Source organism: Neovison vison, chromosome 1, assembly GCF_020171115.1.
Source record: "Neovison vison isolate M4711 chromosome 1, ASM_NN_V1, whole genome shotgun sequence".
NCBI classification, from domain to species: domain Eukaryota; kingdom Metazoa; phylum Chordata; class Mammalia; order Carnivora; family Mustelidae; genus Neogale; species Neogale vison.
In genome coordinates this window covers 135,343,921-135,351,490 of record NC_058091.1, presented here as the reverse complement: position 1 = coordinate 135,351,490, position 7,570 = coordinate 135,343,921, and the positions used below count along the sequence as shown (strand labels likewise).

The window sequence follows — 7,570 nt, the reverse complement described above, 5'->3', positions numbered from 1 at the left end:
TTCGTGTATAACTTGCTAGCAGTCACCAGAGTATTTGGGCATTTTTTACTTGTCTATGTTCCAACATTTACCATCACAAAGAGTAAATACACATATACGTCACTGCTAAGACCAGATGCGGAATCAGAAGGCATTTTACAAGAGTTACCATTCAGAATCCAGCCCAATCTTCAATTTATTAATATTTGGGGGGGTGGATTTTTTTTTAAATTTAATTTAACCTATTTTTTTTCAGTGTTCCAAAATTCATTGTTTATGCACTACACCCAGTGCTCCATGCAATACGAGCCCTCCATAATACCCACCACCAGCTTTCCCCATCTCCCCACACCCCATCCCCCCAAACCCTCAGCTTGTTTCTCAGAGTTCACAGTCTCTCATAGTTTGTCTCCCCCTCTGATTTCCCCCAACTCCCTTTTCTCCATCTCCCCATGTCCTCCATGTCATTCCTTATGCTGCACAGGTAAGTGAAACCATATAATTGACTCTTTCTGCTTGACTTATTTCATTCAGCATAATCCCAATCTCTAATTTATTAACCCATTTTTCTCCAGGGTCACCCATTGCCTAGGTAAGGATGAGAAGAACTTTTATGAATGTGTGTACACACGTGTGTGTGTGTGTGCAATGGGAAGTACCATTTAGATGGCGCCTGACCTACCCCCCCGGAACCTTTAAAAAAAAAATCTCCCCTGAGATTTAGCTGGTTTATCCACTTAGGTGATTTATGATTGGAACCACAAATCAGTCTTGAAACAGAGTCTATCAGCTGCCAGCAGGTATGGGGACATGAAGGTATGTCCTAACTATCTGGGAGGAAGGCCATTTATCACCCGAGTCCCTGCAAAACCAATTGAACTGAGAAACACTCCATTGTGTCGCACCCATGGTTAAATCTTACCTTCCTCGGTCCTCGTACAGCAGGAATTTATCTGCCCCCTCCCTGATAGAGCCTTAGAAAGGCAAAAGGAATTTGGTATTATCAATGTGCTGGTTTATCAGATATGAATTCATTTGTTTTTCCCAAAATGACTTATCAGCATGAACAGAGCTGGCTGGCCCAAGCTTGAATTGTGCTCCAAATACCCTTTCTGAGTTCCCCCGAACTCAAGAATGTTTTATCACCCGGTTGTTTCCCCTGTTTGTTTGTGTTTTTTTAACTTCTTACCTATTGAGATGCATTTCTGGGTCAGGATCCCTGTAAAGACCCCTGGGAATTAGAGCTGCAGAGGGAAATGCCCAGCTTGGGCTGTCTGGTGGCCCCGTGTCAGTTAGGATTTCTGCTCCCGTCAGAAAACACTGGACAGCTGGAAGTGAGATGAATTGCCTGAAGATGGCTCCCAGGGCTGAGTGTCTGGGGCTCCTCTTTGTTCAGTCCCTTTGTGTGGTGATTTCTATTCCTGGGTGGGCACAATGGAAAATGTCCAGCAAGGAAGGCAGGCAGGGCCCCGGGCCTAGCAATCCTGGATGCTAAGCCAACACCCCAGAAGAAAGAGAAAGGCTTCCTTCAGCCTCATCTCATCAACCTGCCTCATTGTGCCTCCTTGGGGTCCCACTTGTCCCACAGTGTCTTCATAGAGGGCAGCCTAGCAGGGCCTCATCCTTCCCAGACTCTTGGATGCCTGACGTCATCTTGCTCTATGTTTTTTTTTTTTTTCAATTTATTTATTTTCAGAAAAACATTATTCGTTATTTTTTCACCACACCCAGTGCTCCATGCAAGCCGTGCCCTCTATAATACCCACCACCTGGTACCCCAACCTCCACGACATGCTCTCACCTTGCACCTTTCTGGGCCAGACTCCCTCCGTAGAAGGCTTCACAGCTATCTCCTTCCCTCAGATGGATATGGGGAGGCTTAATTCAGAAAGCCCTGACTTTCTTTTTTTTTTTTCCAATCCCTTGAACAGAAAGCAAGCCATAGTCATTTCTTTCTTTTTTTTTTTTTTTAAGATTTTATTTATTTATTTGCCAGGCAGAGATCCCAAGTAGGCAAAGAGGCAGGCAGAAAGAGAGAGAGGGGGAAGCAAGCTCCCTGCTGAGCAGAAAACCCAATGCAGGGCTCGATTCCAGGGCCCTGGGATCATGACCTGAGCTGAAGGCAGAGGCTTTTACCCATTGAGCCACCCAGGGGCCCCTACCACAGCCATTTAAATAAAGGTGCCTCCGAGTGTTCAGAAATCTCTCCAAAGGTGAAATAAGTGATAAAGGATGTCAATTTAAATTTCTTACCAGAAATATTTAATGATTTGGGGCAAAATCAAGTTCTTTATGTTTGCGGTTCTTGCTGCAGGTTTATTGTTAATTCCACATTTCTTTAGGGAATTCTGTGACTTACATCCACACATACAGGACACATCTCCCATGAGGAGGACCTGAAATTGAAACTGAGAGAGACTGTCAGCATTTTCTAGTAACCTACAGAAACACTTTCTTTTCAGCATGGCGCCGTGTGGGGTTAAAGCAGTCATGTTGATAAGGACCACAGACTTATAAGGATGCCTCTGAGTCCAAGGCTAGACTCCTATACCTACCTAAGTTTATTCAGCTTTTCTTATGAAAACTTCCCAAGGAAGTGACTCCACAAACCTCCTTAATGAGATCTTACAGCCGTTTAGTGTCTCAGAATGGCAGTTTGGCGAGAAAAATCAAAGTCAAGGTCAAAACTAGCAAATCTGTCAGCTGTACCAGCGGGTACTCCTGGATTCATGCAAGTGTGAGTCAGGTGTCAGGAGTTCAGGTAGCCAAGGTAATAGATTCACAGCGCCTGGAATTACCAGAGGTCAGGGTGGGAAAGAAGAAGGGATCAAAGGTGAAATGTCATAGGTTATTGGGAGACCCGTATCTGAGGTCCAGACAGGAGAAATATGGAAAAGCTAAGAAAAAGTCAGGTGAAAACACTAGTAGGGAGATCATGCTGCTGCAAACGTGGTTCTCAGGCAAGGTCGGTTACAAACAGAAGTTGCTTCTGCGGTTCTGGATGTAGGGTCCCCTGAGGACAAGAAGAATCGTCGATCAGAACCACCTGAGAATGCAGTTTTAAGGTACACTACTTTGTTTTATTTTATTCTATTTTTACTAGTTTTCAGTTAAAGCATGTAACTCTGGACATAGCTGGAGAAAGAACAAAAAAGAAACCCTAAACCCAGCAGGAGAAGAGAAATCATAAAGATCAGAGCAGAAATCAATGAAATAGACACCAAAAAAACAATAGAACAAATCAACAAAACTAGGAGCTGGTTCTTTGAAAGAATTAATAAGATTGATAAACCCCTGGCCAGACGTATCAAAAAGAAAAGAGAAAGGACCCAAATAAATAAAATCATGAATGAAAGAGGAGAGATCACAACTAACACCAAAGAAATACAGACAATTATAAGAACATACTATGAGCAACTCTATGCCAAATTCGACAATCTGGAAGAAATGAATGCTTTCCTAGAGACATATAAACTACCACAACTGAACCAGGAAGAAATAGAAAGCCTGAACAGACCCATAACCAGTAAGGAGATTGAAACAGTCATCAAAAATCTCCAAACAAACAAAAGCCCAGGGCCAGACGGCTTCCCGGGGGACTTCTACCAAACACTGAAAGAAAAACTAATTCCTATTCTCCTGAAACTGTTCCAAAAAACAGAAATGGAAGGAAAACTCCCAAACTTATTTAATGAAGCCAGCATCACCTTGATCCGAAAACCAGACAAGGATCCCATCAAAAAAGAGAACTACAGACCAATATCCTTGATGAACACAGATGCGAAAACTCTCACCAAAATACTAGCCAATAGGATTCAACAGTACATTAAAAGGATCATTCACCATGACCAAGTGGGATTTATTCCAGGGCTGGACATATTTACAAACACCAAACCTCACTGGAGATGTGGAAGTCACGTTGTCTCCTTTAGCATCCTGTGAGGACAGGCAGGCTCCTCAGGTTTCATCTCTCTAAGCTACCAAAGTCATGAACGCTAAGTTCTGTCATGCTTAGATTTTTCTAGAATGGTGGCTCTCCAAGGTCATGACGCTCTCTTAGTCCACAAAGTTGTGAGACTCAACAGCACAACAGGGAAAGTTTTCAGATTATCTTAGCAGGAAAAAAAGCTCCCTAGCCACCCCACACCCATCCCCCCACCATTAAAATTCTGAATGGACTCTTTTTCTGAAGTTTACTTTTTTTAAGGTGTGTTTTTTTTTTTTTTTTTTTTTTTATGAGAGAGCAAGAGAGAGAGAGTAGGGTGAGGAGCAGACAGAGGGACAAGCAGACTGCAGAACCTGACATGGGCCTCGATCCTACAACCCTGAGATCATGACCTGAACTGAAACCAAGAGTCAGACACTTAACCGACTGAGCCACCCAAGGTGCCCCCTGAAGTTTACTTTTAAGCAAGTTACATTTTTAACGAGGACAGAAGTACCACCTCTGCAAACCCAAACAAACTTAAATATAGTTTTTTCCTACTTGAAAATTATAAGACTGTGGTTATAGATTTCAGAAAAAGTACATGTCTTTATAACTCATTCTTAAAACATTGTAATAATTCTATATGGCCCCAATGAAACAAGTTACTTATCGGCTCTCGTTACTCCCCAAAAGGGGCTCAAAACGATGAAAATACTTCTGCATGTGGACTTGATTTTAATTTTCACAGTCTCTAAAATATAAAGAAATCTTAATTATTTTCCATCAGATATTTTGATTGAAGGAGAGACAATGTTGATGTTATGTGTTAAGTGTAAGGGATACAATGAATTTTCCCTATGATTTTTTAAAAAAATTTTTGAAAATAATTTACAAGTTTCCTGCACAACTCAGGATAGATTTGGAGCCCTTGGGGAATGCAAGTCATGAGTGCTGCTGGAGGCTATCCAGTGGCCAGTGTGTTGGGTAGGATTTCAACTCTCCTGGGAAAACGCCGGACAATGAGATGGATGGCCGAAGTGGGCCCCGGGGTTGCACATCTGGGGCCTTTCTTCACACGGGCATTGTTCTCTTGCTCTATCTGAGCACAGTGGAAGCTGTCCAGCTTGAGAGACAGGCTTGTCCTCAGCAGCCCTGTGTTCTTAGCTGACATAGAACCAACCACCAAACCCTAACTCACACAGTCATCAGAGCGCCTGTCACTTGTGTGGCATTTATCTGTGGCTGTATCTCTCCTGAATGTGTCTCTCTAAGTACCAGCCCTAGAGTCTATAAGATGAATTTTATAACTGAACAGTTCGAGGCTGTCTACAGGATAACGTCTAAGTGCCTTTCTTTGACATTCTAAACCTCCTTCCTCTGTTAATCTTATCTCTTCACTCTGCCCAGAGCATACCTAGTATATCTCCATCTCTACATCTTTCTCCCCAACACTCCCCTGTCAGGAATACTCTAATCTGGTTGTCAAAATTCTACTCATCTTTCCACATGCAGTTCAAATCCAGCTCCTGCCAAGAGGCCTTTCCACCACTGGAATCCCTTAGAAGGTACCAGCTGGACCACATGTTTGGTCTCTACTGACCCATTCAATGTTTCCCTCAGATCGTGTATTGTCTCCTCACCTACATTTTAAGACTTTTAGAGACAGAGAGCATGTCTCTGATACTTATTTATAATTCAGTCTTTCATTTATTGACCCATTCATTTACTGACCCATTCATTGAAGAAAACTTGACTGATCATCTATCATGGGAACATACAATTTTGTGAGGACAGAAAAGGTGAGTTAGGGAAAGCCTTTGGTGTCAAGGATCTTAAAATCACCAAGAAAGCTCTTCCCACATAGCAAATGCCCAAATAGAACAATTATTACCATTTTAAAAGGTCCGATTTCTCCATTGATAAAGAATGTAGAGGAAATTGCCCCAGAATCATGAAGGCATTTTACTTTTTATTTATTTATTTTATTCTTTTTTCTTCCTTTTTAAAAATTATGTTCAGTTAGCCAACATATAGTAGTACATCATTAGCTTTTGATGTAGTGTTCAGTGATTCATTATTTGCATATAACACCCAGGGCTCATCACAACACATGCCCTTCTTTTTATTTTTTAAAGATTTTACTTATTTATTTGAGAGAGAAGAGGAGAAAGAGAGGGAGAGTGCACAGAGAGAGAGAGAGAAGGAGAAGCAGATTCCCTGCTGAGCAGGGAGCCCAACTGGAGTTCGATCCCAGGACCCCAAGATCATGACCCGAGCCAAAGGCAGATGCTAAACTGACTGAGCCACCCAGGTGCCCCGGCAACATTACATTTTAAAAACTTAGTCCATCCAATTATCCTAAATAGCTGAATTTCTGTCTGCCCCACTGAGCTATCAGAATAGATTGTATGTCCTCTAACTCGTGTCTCTACCTGAGAAAAGTCAGAAACAAAAGCGAGGCCAATTATTCAACAGAGCTCTTGATAACTTGACTTTGCAGGAGCTGCTGAAGAATAAGATGTCTGTGCAGGGTCTTTGTAGGTCAGACAAAATGTAACTATTTGGTTCATTTTTGCAGTATCTCAGCTAGCCCTGGAAATGTGTGGCTTCAGGAATGTCCTGCAAGCTGAGTGTGTAACTGGTGATAACTAGTGTATGACCTCTTTCCTGAAGGCCTTTCTTGCTGATAAAAGAGTAGGACCAACAGAGCAGAGGAAATAACTGGGAGGCACCATCATCCTCATGAGTTCTTATTTCCTCCAGTATCTTTGGGCCAGAATGAGATTGATCCCTGAAAGAAGAAGGTATCGAAGCTGGTCAGCAGGTCCGCTTCAAGTGAACGTTTTCTGTGTAGATTGGCAATAATTCTGATTACATTTCTGCAGAAAGGCCTTAGCCATCCCCTGACTTCTGCCCACTTCCAAAAGATACAAGGATTATTTTGTAACAAACTATAGAAATGATCCCTGAAAGTATAGTCTTTAGATACAAGGATTATTTTGTATGTTCCCAGTGCACACTGCCTTCTCAAGTTGATGTTACCCTAATGCTTTTCCTCTTCACTCCTGTTATCCATAAAATCTCTTTTTTTTTTCCTTCAGTGGATTCACCCAATCCTATTATGTCCTAAATTATTTTAGGGTACCTTTGTAATTAAATTTTTCCAAAGATCTAGTATCTCAATGATTCCATAGATTAGTTTCCTTCTGGGTACTTTTTTTTTTCAATTTATTTATTTTCAGAAAAACATTATTCATTATTTTTTCACCACACCCAGTGCTCCATGCAAGCCGTGCCCTCTATAATACCCACCACCTGGTACCCCAACCTCCCACCCTCTGCCACTTGAAACCCCTCAGATTGTTTTTCAGAGTCCATAGTCTCTCATGGTTCACCTCCCATTCCAATTTACCCAAATTCCCTACTCCTCTCTAACGCCCCTTGTCTTCCATGCTATTTGTTATGCTCCACAAATAAGTGAAACCATATGATAATTGACTCTCTCTGCTTGACTTATTTCACTCAGCATAACCTTCTGGGTACTTTTTTTGTGGCCATAGAGAATCAATGAAATTATTTTCTTTGAATCTATAGTATTTTCAGTCCTGCATTCATGAACTTAACCCCTGAAAGGACTCTGTCAGAAAATGCTTAGATACTTAT

General features: G+C 41.8%; 1 pseudogene; it reads right to left on the bottom strand.

Annotated features, from left to right (window-relative positions):
- Nucleotides 1–6,773: 6,773 nt before the first annotated feature.
- Nucleotides 6,774–6,889, bottom strand: LOC122896981 (annotated as a pseudogene).
- Nucleotides 6,890–7,570: the final 681 nt, after the last annotated feature.